The following is a 13,681-nucleotide window of genomic DNA, read 5'->3' as shown; positions in this document are numbered from 1 at the left end:
GATCACCAAGACAGCATGGTACTGGCATAAAAACAGACACATAGACCAATGGAACCGAGTAGAGAGCCCAGATATGGACCCTCAACTCCATGGTCAATTAATCTTCGACAAAACAGGAAAAAATATACAGTGGAAAAAAGACTGTCTCTTCAATAAATGGTGCTGGGAAAACTGGACAGCTATATGTAGAAGAATGAAACTCGACCATTCTCTTACACCGTACACAAAGATAAACTCGAAATGGATAAAAGACCTCAACGTGAGACAGGAATCCATCAGACTCCTAGAGGAGAACATAGGCAGTAATCTCTTCGATATCAGCCACAGCAACTTCTTTCAAGATATGTCTCCAAAGGCAAAGGAAACAAAAGTGAAAATAAACTTTTGGGAATTCATCAAAATCAAAAGCTTCTGCACAGCAAAGGAAACAGTCAAAAAAACAAAGAGGCAACCCACGGAATGGGAGAAGATATTTGCAAATGACAGTACAGACAAAAGGTTGATATCCAGGATCTATAATGAACACCTCAAACTCAACACACACAAAACAGGCAATCATATCAAAAAATGGGCAGAAGATATGAACAGACACTTCTCCAATCAAGACATACAAATGGCTATCAGACACATGAAAAAATGTTCATCATCACCAGCCCTCAGGGAGATTCAAATTAAAACCACATTGAGATATCACCTTACACCAGTTAGAATGGCCACAATTAACAAAACAGGAAACAACATGTGTTGGAGGGGATGCGGAGAAAGGGGAACCCTCTTACACTGTTGGTGGGAATGCAGGATGGTGCAGCCTCTTTGGAGAGCAGTGTGGAGATTCCTCAAGAAATTAAAAATAGAACTTCCCTATGACCCTGCCATTGCACTCCTGGGTATTTACCCTAAAGATACAGATGTCGTGAAAAGAAGGGCCATCTGTACCCCAATGTTTATAGCAGCAATGGCCACGGTCGCCAAACTATGGAAAGAACCAAGATGCCCTTCAACGGACGAATGGATAAGGAAGATGTGGTCCATATACACTATGGAGTATTATGCCTCCATCAGAAAGGATGAATACCCAACTTTTGTAGCAACATGGACGGGACTGGAAGAGATCATGCTGAGTGAAATAAGTCAAGCAGAGAGAGTCAATTCTCATATGGTTTCACTTATTTGTGGAGCATAATAAATAGCATGGAGGACATGGGGAGTTAGAGAGGAGAAGGGAGTTGGGGGAAATTGGAAGGGGAGGTGAACCAAGAGAGACTATGGACTCTGAAAAACAATCTGAGGGGTTTGAAGTGGCGGGAGGGTGGGAGGTTGGCGTACCAGGTGGTGGGTATTATAGAAGGCACGGATTGCATGGAGCACTGGGTGTGGTGAAAAAATAATGAATACTGTTTTTCTGAAAATAAATAAATTGAAAAATTTTTTTAAAATGTTGAAAATTCTCCCTTTCAGGTTTCAAGAAAAAAAAAAGATAAAAAGTTGTAATTCCTTAAGCTAGAATGATTTCAGCAAAGGAGCTATGATTGAAGTTTAACAAATCAGGAAGAAAAGAAGAAGGGTAGCTATAAACCTCATTCATTTATTAATAAAACAGTTCCTTTAAAGTTAGGAGGTATCACCTTAAAACTTCAATAGGAATCATGTGGGACCTTCAAATTAAATACTATCATGTAGCTAATATAAATGTTTGAACTTTTGTTAGCTTAAAGAGTAGATACAGGCTGAATATATGGTTATGAGAAGATGTTAGATAAATTCCTTAATGACTGTCACTCATTAGCAGTCATTACATAGCATTGTTCCCTCCTGAGGAAACCATCCACCTCGTATTTGTTCGACAAGCTACAAACATCAGTGGACCACCAACCCTGTGCTAAGGGCTGTATTGTTGGAGAGATGTTATATAGTAAAGGGACAGAGTCCCCGTTTGTGCAAAATCATAGCAATCTGCTTAATGTAGGAAGTAAGGCACAAGTGATTAAATAGACTCCTTTAACTGAGCACCTATTGTGTGATGGGCAGTGTATTCAGTGCCTTGTACACATTGTTCCTAAGTCTCAAAGTAACTCTGCAAGTCAAGTATTATTCCAACTTTACAGAGGAAACCACTGAAGCTCAGACACATTGAAGGGTTTATTTGACACAGACCTGGCTGCTTCTGGTTAGATGAAAACCAGGGCTTATCAAATTGTGTCATAACAAAACACGGCGGGATTTTTTGTTCATGGTATATTTTTGAGATTAAAAAAAAAAAATAGCATAAAAGACTGTGTTTCCTCCAGAATCAGTGACCAAAGCACAGCTCGAATACCTGTCATTCAGCAAATTATTAAATGAGTCATCTTTACTCCTTTTCCCAGGCTAGAATCCAAAAAACCTTCTCAGCATTTTAAAATGAGGAGGGTGTCAGTTTGAGATTAAACTCTGCCCACATCAGTTAACTGCATGTACGTTCAGCGTCTGCTGACTCTCTAGTTGATTATAATCAGAATCTTCTAGTCACTACATAAGGGGCAAATACCTTTGTTATATAGTCATAAAGCTTTGTTCTTCTAACATCTTTATAGCAGTTGCATGTACAAGTGACCTAATGTGCCCCCAGGACTTTTCTTACAAGATTAGTGTTGGTTAAATGAGAAAATATGTTTAAAGCACTTAGCATTATGCTTGAAACATAATAAATCTGTGCTGTATAGCAGCTATTATAGCTGAGAACCAGTCAGGACATCTCTCACTTCCACTCCTTTCCTCCAGCCCCACCACCACGTACACAGAGATGTTTAAGACTCAGAGTTCCATTTTAGGACTGAACCACTCAGTATGTTCAGTTGGGTATAGGTTGAAAGAATGAAGAGATTACCCCTACAGTCTGGGTCCATCAAGATAGAAAAATCTTTCAATAGCCAGATAATAAATTACCAGTGCTCCTATTATAGACATAACATTCACTATACTCTCCAATTACCAGTAAATCATCCTTTTGCTTAAGAAGAATAGTTGAGGGGCGCCTGGGTGGCTCAGTGGGTTAAGCCTCTGCCTTCGGCTCAGATCATGATCTCAAGGCCTTGGGATCGAGCCCCACATCAGGCTACCTGCTCATTGGGGAGCCTGCTTCTCTTTCTCTCTCTCTGCCTCTCTGCCTACTTGTGAACGCTGTCAAATAGTTAAATAAAATCTTAAAAAAAAAAAAAGAAAAAAGAAGAGAGGTTGAACCTTAGCTTTATTTCAGGATGAGGAATCTAAAACACACAGAGGCTGTATGATTTACTCAAGGACTCACAGACAGAAAAGGCTGGAATTGAATTAACACCTCCTGATTGTAGGTCATGGGCTAATCTTCCTAAAACACGGATCTGAGATGATCAGTCACTTGCTCACATTTTTCTTGGTTTGGTATTACTTGTTGAATGCAATTCAACAATTGAATTACAATGCAGTCCCAAGCTCACTTTCCAGGCTGTCTACCACCACACTGTCAAGCAACCGGAACCCAGCCAAACCCTGTTGCCATTCTCTCGGTTAAGCCCCACATTGTGATGCTCTGATGCCTTTGCTCATTCAGCTCTCTCTGCTTGAGGTATACTCGAATCTCCCTTACCTATCCAACTCATACTTGTTTTCCAAATGTCAGCTCAAATGTGACCTTCTACCTGAAAACTTACTGGGAATACCTACCTGGAAGTGATCTAAATCAAGTGATCCGAATTCCCATATCCAACTTCTCTATAGTGCTCTTTCTGTGTTAAGTCTGGTTTTAGATGCTTAAGTTGCCATGTGCTTCTCTACTCATTTAATTTTAAGCTCCTTATGGTTAGAGACTGTGTTTAAATCATCTCTGCATTCCCATAACCTGAAATAGTTCTGTACATTATAGATGATGTTAAAAAATGTGTTTTGAGTGAATGAAAGACTGAATGAATGCAGAGTCAGATTTCCATTTGCTTATCTAAGTTACTGATAAAAGCATAAGTCACGAAGGATGATTTGCTTATGTAAAGAGACGTGTTCGCCACTGAGCAGTGGAAGAACATTGTGCTATTTGTGTTCTGTCAAGAAAGATTTGAGAGCAGGAAGTTTTTTAGGGGTTCTCTTGGGAAAAACAGCTGTGAAAAATGAAGGAGACAGGATTGGTTAGAAGGGAGAGTCGGAAGTATAGAGACTCACCATATACCTTTTCACCCAGCTTCCCTATAATTAACATTTATGGTACATTTGTTACAATTAATAAACTAACACTGATACATTATTATTTTTACCTAAAGTCCATTGTTAATTCACATATCCATAGTTTTTACTAAGTGTCTTTTCTGTCTTTTCTAGTTTTCTGCAAGTAATAGCCACATTACAACTCATGCCTTCCTAAAATTAGTTAGGAAGTATTATTTTTTTTTCTTTGTTTCCTGAAAGAATTTTCATGAAATTGGTGTATTACTTATACTTTCAATATTTGGAAAAGTCAAAAGGCGAAGTGACTTGGGCCTGGAATTCTCTCCGTGAGAAGATTTTAAGTTACATATTTGGTTTCTTTAGTAGATACTAGACTCTTCAGATTTTCTGGTTCTTCTTGTGAAAGGTGTTTTGTTTTGTTTTGTTTCTATTTTTGTTTTTTTTAAATTTATTTTTATGTTATTATTTAAAAAAGATTTTATTTATTTATTTGATGGAGAGAGAGATAGCGAGAGAGGGAACACAAGCAGGGGGAGTGGGAGAGGGAGAACCAGCCTTCCTGTTAAGCAGAGAGCCAATGTGGAACTCCATCCCAGACCCTGGAATCATGACCTGAGCTGAAGGCAGATGCTTAATGACTGAGGAACCAGGCGCCCCATGTTTTTTTTTTTTTTTTTAAATTAAATTTATTTATTTTCAGAAAAACAGTATTCATTATTTTTTTACCACACCCAGTGCTCCATGCAATCCATGCCCTCTATAATACCCACCACCTGGTACGCCAACCTCCCACCCTCCCGCCACTTCAAACCCCTCAGATTGTTTTTCAGAGTCCATAGTCTCTCTTGGTTCACCTCCCCTTCCAATTTCCCCCAACTCCCTTCTCCTCTCTAACTCCCCCATGTCCTCCATGCTATTTATTATGCTCCACAATAAGTGAAACCATATGAGAATTGACTCTCTCTGCTTGACTTATTTCACTCAGCATGATCTCTTCCAGTCCCGTCCATGTTGCTACAAAAGTTGGGTATTCATCCTTTCTGATGGAGGCATAATACTCCATAGTGTATATGGACCACATCTTCCTTATCCATTCGTCCGTTGAAGGGCATCTTGGTTTCTTTCCATAGTTTGGCGACCGTGGCCATTGCTGCTATAAACATTGGGGTACAGATGGCCCTTCTTTTCACGACATCTGTATCTTTAGGGTAATACCCAGGAGTGCAATGGCAGGGTCATAGGGAAGTTCTATTTTTAATTTCTTGAGGAATCTCCACACTGCTCTCCAAAGAGGCTGCACCATCCTGCATTCCCACCAACAGTGTAAGAGGGTTCCCCTTTCTCCGCATCCCCTCCAACACATGTTGTTTCCTGTTTTGTTAATTGTGGCCATTCTAACTGGTGTAAGGTGATATCTCAATGTGGTTTTAATTTGAATCTCCTGAGGGCTGGTGATGATGAACATTTTTTCATGTGTCTGATAGCCATTTGTATGTCTTGATTGGAGAAGTGTCTGTTCATATCTTCTGCCCATTTTTTGATATGATTGCCTGTTTTGTGTGTGTTGAGTTTGAGGTGTTCATTATAGATCCTGGATATCAACCTTTTGTCTGTACTGTCATTTGCAAATATCTTCTCCCATTCCGTGGGTTGCCTCTTTGTTTTTTTGACTGTTTCCTTTGCTGTGCAGAAGCTTTTGATTTTGATGAATTCCCAAAAGTTTATTTTCACTTTTGTTTCCTTTGCCTTTGGAGACATATCTTGAAAGAAGTTGCTGTGGCTGATATCGAAGAGATTACTGCCTATGTTCTCCTCTAGGAGTCTGATGGATTCCTGTCTCACGTTGAGGTCTTTTATCCATTTCGAGTTTATCTTTGTGTACGGTGTAAGAGAATGGTCGAGTTTCATTCTTCTACATATAGCTGTCCAGTTTTCCCAGCACCATTTATTGAAGAGACAGTCTTTTTTCCACTGTATATTTTTTCCTGTTTTGTCGAAGATTAATTGACCATGGAGTTGAGGGTCCATATCTGGGCTCTCTACTCGGTTCCATTGGTCTATGTGTCTGTTTTTATGCCAGTACCATGCTGTCTTGGTGATCACAGCTTTGTAATAAAGCTTGAAATCAGGTAACGTGATGCCCCCAGCTTTATTTTTGTTTTCCAACATTTCCTTAGCGATTCAGGGTCTCTTCTGATTCCATACAAATTTCTGGATTATTTGCTCCAGCTCTTTGAAGAATACTGGTGGAATTTTGATCAGAATGGCATTAAAAGTATAGATTGCTCTAGTCAGTATAGACATTTTAACAATGTTTATTCTTCCGATCCAAGAGCATGGAATGGTCTTCCATCTTTTTGTGTCTTCTTCAATTTCCTTCATGAGTGTTCTGTAGTTCCTCAAGTACAGATCCTTTATTTCTTTTGTTAGGCTTATTCCTAGGTATCTTATGTTTCTTGGTGCTATAGTAAATGGAATCGATTCTCTAATTTCCCTTTCTGTATTTTCGTTGTTAGTGTATAAGAAAGCCACTGATTTCTGCACATTGACTTTGTATCCTGCCACATTGCTGAATTGCTGTATGAGTTCTAGTAGGGGGGTGGAGTCTTTTGGGTTTTCCATATAAAGAATCATGTCATCTGCGAAGAGAGAGAGTTTGACTTCTTCATTACCAATTTGGATACCTTTTATTTCTCTTTGTTGTCTGATTGCTGTTGCTAGGACTTCTAATACTATGTTGAACAAGAGTGGTGAAAATGGGCATCCTTGTCTTGTTCCTGATCTCAACGGGAAGGCTGCAAGCTTTTTCCCATTGAGGATGATATTTGCTGTGGGTCTTTCATAGATAGATTTGATGAAGTTCACGCTTAAGAATGCTTGGATCAACCAGGAGATCAAAGAAGAACTGAAACAATTCATGGAAACCAATGAGAATGAAGACACTTTGGTCCAAAACCTATGGGGTACAGCAAAGGCGGTCCTAAGGGGGAAATACATAGCCATCCAAGCCTCCCTCAAAAAAATTGAAAAATCCAGAACACAGCAGCTTTCTCTACACCTTAAAGAACTGGAGAATCAACAACAAATCAAACCAACTCCACACATAAGAAGGGAAATCATCAAGAGTAGAGCTGAGATCAATGAGGTAGAAACCAGAGATACAGTAGAACGTATCAATGAAACTAGAAGTTGGTTTTTTGAAAGCTACAGGCTTTTTCCCATTGAAGATGATATTTGCTTGGGTCTTTCATAGATAGATTTGGTGAGGTTCAGGAATGTTCCCTCTATCCCTATACTTTGAAGCGTTTTAATCAGGAACGGATGTTGGATTTTGTCAAATGCTTTTTCTGCATCAATTGAGAGGACCATGTGGTTCTTCTCTCTTCTCATATTAATTTGTTGTATCACTTTGATTGACTTGCGAATGTTGAACCATCCTTGTAGCCCAGATTAGAGCAGAGATCAATGAGGTAGAAACCAGAGACACAGTAGAACGTATCAATGAAACTAGAAGCTGCTTTTTTGAAAGAATCAATAAGATCGATAAACCATTGGCCACACTAATCCAAAAGAAAAGAGAGAAAGCCCAAATTCATAAAATTATGAATGAAAAGGGAGAGATCACAACTAACACCAAGAAAGTAGAAACAATCATCAGAAGTTATTATCAAGTTATATGCCAATAAGCTTAGCAACCTAGATGAAATGGATGCATTTCTGGAAAAATATAAACTACCAAAATTGAACCAGGAAGAAATCGACAACCTGAATAGACCGATATCTAGTAACGAGATTGAAGCAGTGATCAAAAACCTCCCAAAAACAAGAGCCCAGGACCTGACGGATTCCCTGGGGAATTCTACCAAACCTTCAAAGAAGAAATAACACCTATTCTCCTGAAGCTGTTTCAAAAAATTGAAGCAGAAGGAAAACTTCCAGACTCTTTCTATGAAGCCAGCATTACCCTGATCCCCAAACCAGGCAAAGACCCTACCAAAAAGGAGAATTTTAGACCAATATTACTGATGAATATGGATGCTAAGATTCTCAACAAGATCCTAGCAAACAGGATCCAACAGCACATTAAAAAGATTATCCACCATGATCAGGTGGGATTCATCCCTGAGAATTTTCAACATTTTGATTATAACTGTCTAAAAAGAGGTCAAAACAAAGGCTGCACCATCTAATAGGCCAAGAAAGGCATTTTGATTTACGTTTATGAAAATGTGAATGGTTATAAAATGCAAGCAGAAAAATTCAAACTTGTAAACATAAAGTAAATGTATAGTTAGGAAAATCCACTTGGTAATCTCAGGTCTATAAATAGCCCAGGACAGTTTTCTCTTGGTTAAAAGCCAGTTTCCTAAACTCTTATGACTACTTTTGGGAAAGTATATTTTTTATTTTTATTTTTTTAATTATATATATATTTTAAAGAATTTTTTAATTTTTTTGACAGAGAGAAAGACAGTGAGAGAGGGAACACAAGCAGGGGGAGTGGGAGAGGGAGAACAGGCTTCCTGCAGAGAAGACAGCCCAATGCTGGGTTCCATCCCAGGACCCTGGGGTCATGACCTGAGCCCAAGACAGACGCTTAATGACTGAGCCACCCAGGGGGCCCCGGAAAGTATATATTTTAAAGACCGTGTAAAAAATCTACTGTTTTCTTCCCTCCTTACTGAGGTCTTTGCTGCCTTATAGAGCCTGTCAAGTTTCACCAGGAGATTTTTACAGAAGAGATTTTTTTTTTTTTTTTTTTTAAGTAGGCTCCATACCCAGTGTGGAGCCCAACATAGGGCTTGAACTCACGGACCTGAGATCAAGACCTGACCTGAGATCAAGAGTCAGATACTAAACCGACTGGGCCACTCGGGTGACCCTATAGAAGAGATTTTCTAAAAGAAGAAGAATTTGTTCTCTGTACCTATCAAGGAACATGTTCTTATTATGATGATATCTTGGTATATTATGGCAAAAATTAACATTTTCTGTGATTTTTAATCTACCTTTTGCCATCCTATGAAGTGACTCCTTTTTGTTATACCTATTTACTTAGCTTACTTATCCCCCCTTAACCACTATAGCAAATTGAAGTCATTTAGATGTAGATATTGTTGGAGTCACCAAGGATAAGTTACAACGCTTTCTGCATGACTCTCTTCCTTTCCACACTGACTCTAGACATACAAGTAGGGGTCTCATGGTAGAAAGCACATTAGATTGAGTCAAATACACGTGTCTGGCACTTTCTATTTGGTTTTACCTTGGGTAAGACTTTAAGCCTTCTAGCAATTGTAACACTAGTATAAGGTAGAAAATCTTTTTGTCTGCTTATCTGAATGTGTTTCTGCAGAAATTTAGAAAATGCTGGCAATAGTAAAGCCATGTTATGAGCCTTAAAGACATTGAAGTTCTTAAGGTCCCTGAAAGTGGCTATAGGAAATTGTAATGATGGAAACATTTTCAGTAATAATTTTGTAAAGCTTTATCAAAACCAGTGCTAACAACTTGGTAAGAGTTTTCTAAATGTTAACTTAAAAAAAAAAAAAAAAGAAACTCTTTTTGTTTAAGGGATTTTAAAAGATTTTAGTGGTCATGGTAGTTGACTCCCCAGCAGTATTTCATCTCCAGATGATTAATCTAAAACAATGGTTTTCAAATTTTGCTATACATTAGAATCACCTTGGAAAATTTTTAACACTAAGTGCCCTGACCATACCCCAGACCAATTAAGTCAGAAACTCTGGAGTTTGGATATAGATACTCTTATTTTTAAACGTTTCCCAGTGATTCCAATGTTCAGTCAAGATTGAGAACCATTGGATCTGTGAAATGCCATGATCTTTGCTAATAATCAATTTATGAATGAGCATGTGATCCAATTCTGATCAACAAAAATGCAAAGCAAGGCTGCAGGGAAAAGAGTTCTTGCCCCTCTCCCCCTGCTGCCCCTCCACCCCAGCAAAAAACAAAACAAAAACCAGGAGACAAAGAGACTTGCTGAAAGTCTGGGGCTGAAAATATCTCAGAGGCAGGCAGAGCTGCCAAATCAGACTAAAGGAGAACAAAAAAAGTCTGCTCAACTTCTAAGCTTCCACTCACCTAAGATGGTAAATTTCCCTTATTGTCTAAATCAAATTGACAATTTTTCTGTTATTAGCAATGGGAACATCCTAAAGGTTTGCTCCAAATGAGAAATATTGATTTTACTCCTGTGGCTGTGGTAGGTATAGGTCAGTGATTCTCAAGCCTGGCCACATGTTACGGTGAGTATCACTTTGAAAAACTGCACAACCTTGAATCCTACCCAAGACCTGCTAAATCAGAATCTCTGGGGCAAAAACTAAGATTCTGTGTTTTTACAAGGCTCATTAGACGATTTCAATACAACTGGTCTGTATAGTGATGTTTAGAAATAACTACTTTTCTAATAACAAGAGAAAAACAATAGCAAATGGAGTTATTACATCATTCCAATTGAAATGGAAAGAATTTTAAATAATATCTAGTATGACTTTCTCACCTCACAAATGCAAAAGTTGAGAAGTGAGATTATTTGCTCCAAAGAAAACATCTGTTCCTTAACACAAGTACAAAAGTCCTATCTATATTTGCATTTGATCTTTCTACAACTGAATGTTTTTTTCATTCAGCCACCAGATTGGGATGTGAGGTCATAGATCATGGATACTATTCTTTAAGTGAACAAGCTTGGAAACCACCTGAACTACATACTAAAAGATATATTAACATATTGTTTAGCTAATACAGAGTTTATATCAGAGATTTGCTTCATGCACTTCTTATGCTCAGAAATATTATGAGTTAATTCCACTGGAATTTCTTTGCCCTTTGCTCTGATGAGGTAGACTGTGGTTGGAAACCAGAGGTCTAGGGGAAAAATTGCCAATAGTTCAAACAATAATATCTCCTGTCAGGTTTGTTTGATCTCCTTGTGTTTATTATCCTTTGGGTTTGCCTTTGGATATGTTTCCCCTAAATATTCTTTAGCTTTCTACTGAGACCATTTTAGATAATTGACACCACATGAAAATTGGTATGTAGGCTGGGGTTCTTATCCCACATACCAACTTCTGTAGAATGTCTTTTGCATTGTACCACCAGTGAGGATAATTTGCCTCTACCTAGCCCAGTAATAATGTAACTATTACTATACTGCAGTAATAAATACGGTATTCCATGCTGAAGGCAGCTGAGCTGGAAACAGAATGTCTTCAGCAGTTAGTTTCACAGCCTTTGGCCACTGTAAGTGGCTGCTATAATGTCAGTGGCAAAGTTCAGCTTGTGGTTTCTGAGCAGCAGTAATATACACCTTCTTCACATTTACTATAAAATTTGATTTTATCAGGGTGGAATTATGAATCTTCTGACAGCCTTGCTATTTATGGATTCTTTACCCATTCAGAATCTGAAGGGTGAGAATGTGGAGGTTCCATACGTTCCACATGCAAGCTTACCTTTGAGTGTGATGCTAGTGGTTGGGGCTGTGTATGTGGAGGAGTCACGCTTCTTTCCCCCCCCTCCAAGGATTTTAATTTACTTCTTTGACTACACACAGAGAGCACAAGCAGGGGGAGCAGCAGGCAGAGGGAGAGAGAGAAGCAGACTCCCTGCCGAGCAGGGAGCTAAATGCAGGGGCTCCATCCCAGGACCCCAGGACCACGAAAGCAGAGGCTTAACCAGCTGAGCCACCCAGGCACCCCGGATTCCTGCTTCCTTATGTCTGATGGATAAATTCATGTTTGTGAATACATACATTTCAAAATATCAGTCCTCTTTCTATTCTCTTGTTTCTAAGATGTTGTCTTTTTCCCCCCTCAGATCTAATCTCAAGGAGATTTGAGGTACTAAAACTCAACGCATGGACCATAAAATGTGGAGAAAACACACAGAAGCCAGAAAAGGAAATTCTTCCTGGTACATTCCCTTAGGCACCTTGGAGCCTTTATGTTAAGGGAAGTGATTGGATAGAGTAAGAATGTACGGAAAATACTCAAGTGAGTAAAACTTCAAGATATTTGTTTAAAATGCTCTATTGGTATAGTAGTATCTTTGTGCTAAAAACAACGTAAACTCTGGGATAGCAAGACAGTTAAGTCTAAATTAGTGTTTCCCAAAGTCTATTATGCAGGACAGTAACTACACAGGATATCAAAGAAACTGACAAGAAAAGTTCAAGTGAGCAAATAGTGTGGGAAATCTGAATGAAACAGGACACCTCAAAGCCTTTCATACGTTACTATAGAGTGAGAATATCCAGAAGTGAGGTTCTAATCTGCCACCTGTTCCAAACAGATCTAAACGTGATTACTTTTTTAATGTATCATTTTTTCAGGAATAAAGTTCATCTGTATTCATCCGTGGTATCTCAGTCACCACAATAAGAACAAATAGTCTCACCCACCTGAGATGAAGTGAAGTGGACTTCTGGAAGTAGAAGAGCAAAGCCAGAGGCTGAAGGCTGGGACTGTCTTGCGACTATCCCTATAGAAAAGGGGCTTTGAATGGTTGGCCCATCCCCCATCCTGGACACACCCAGACATCAGAAGTACGAGGCTGTTACTCTGCTGTCTCCCAAGATTTACCAGTGCCCCTCAGTTCCAAAAAGTGTGATCTACAAATTCTTTTAAGAATTTGATTTAATTTTTATTAAAATGCCTACTTCTATTTAAACACGTAAAACCACAACACACACACACACACACACACACACACACACAACCTCCCCAGTAGGAGTCATACTTCCAATCAGTATCCAACGATTGAGCTCATTTTGTTACTGTTGTTGATGTCATGAATCTGTGAGCCAACTTTCCTATGAAGAGCTGGCTCTCAACCCTGTTAATGGGAAGCTGCATAAGAGGATCCAAATGAGGCACCTCTTTCTGATTTCTGACTCTGGCTTTTCTTCCAGCATTAAAATGATAGCCATCATTTATTGAGCTTTGTTCTGTGTAAAGCCCCTTGGCATTACATCCTCTCTTTAAAACAGCCTTCTGAAATAGCCATTATATCTTCATTTTACAAGCAAACAAACTGAATCTTGGAGGGTTTAAGTAGCTCGCCTGGAGAACACAATGGTCTCTCAATAAGTCTCTATTTTAATGGAAATTGGAGAAACACTGATGCATAGTTCCTCTCCAGGCATATTGATGGCCTCCAGAGGTCAAGATAAAGGAATAGTTACTTCTGATAATGTACTAATTTGTAAGTAGCTAAAAGGTCAAAAGTGGCTGCTACTTCTTTCTTTCTCTCTAGGTTTGGTAAAAATCCTTCTAAATCCTCTATTCTTTTCAATGGCCTATTACACCAAACTCCTATCAAAATGATCAAATCCAATGTGTGTGTGTATTAAGATGGATAAATGGCAAACTATCTGACTTTGTAATCAAAACCTTGCATTTCTAAGCTGGTAAGCCAACCATGGAAGAAAACCCAAATACAAAATTAATGCAATAATGGTGTTTATGTTTTTATTACCCTG

General features: G+C 38.8%; 1 non-coding gene across 1 annotated transcript; it reads left to right on the top strand.

Annotated features, from left to right (window-relative positions):
• Positions 1 to 9,483: 9,483 nt before the first annotated feature.
• On the top strand, positions 9,484 to 9,617 carry LOC122917919. The gene has a single exon (XR_006386532.1). It is a non-coding gene; the product is annotated as a small nucleolar RNA SNORA33 (small nucleolar RNA).
• The last annotated feature ends 4,064 nt before the right edge of the window (positions 9,618 to 13,681 follow it).

Source organism: Neovison vison, chromosome 9 (genome assembly GCF_020171115.1).
Source record: "Neovison vison isolate M4711 chromosome 9, ASM_NN_V1, whole genome shotgun sequence".
In the NCBI taxonomy this organism is placed as follows: domain Eukaryota; kingdom Metazoa; phylum Chordata; class Mammalia; order Carnivora; family Mustelidae; genus Neogale; species Neogale vison.
Note: the sequence above shows the minus strand (reverse complement) of the source record. Positions and strands in the feature narration are given on the sequence as shown.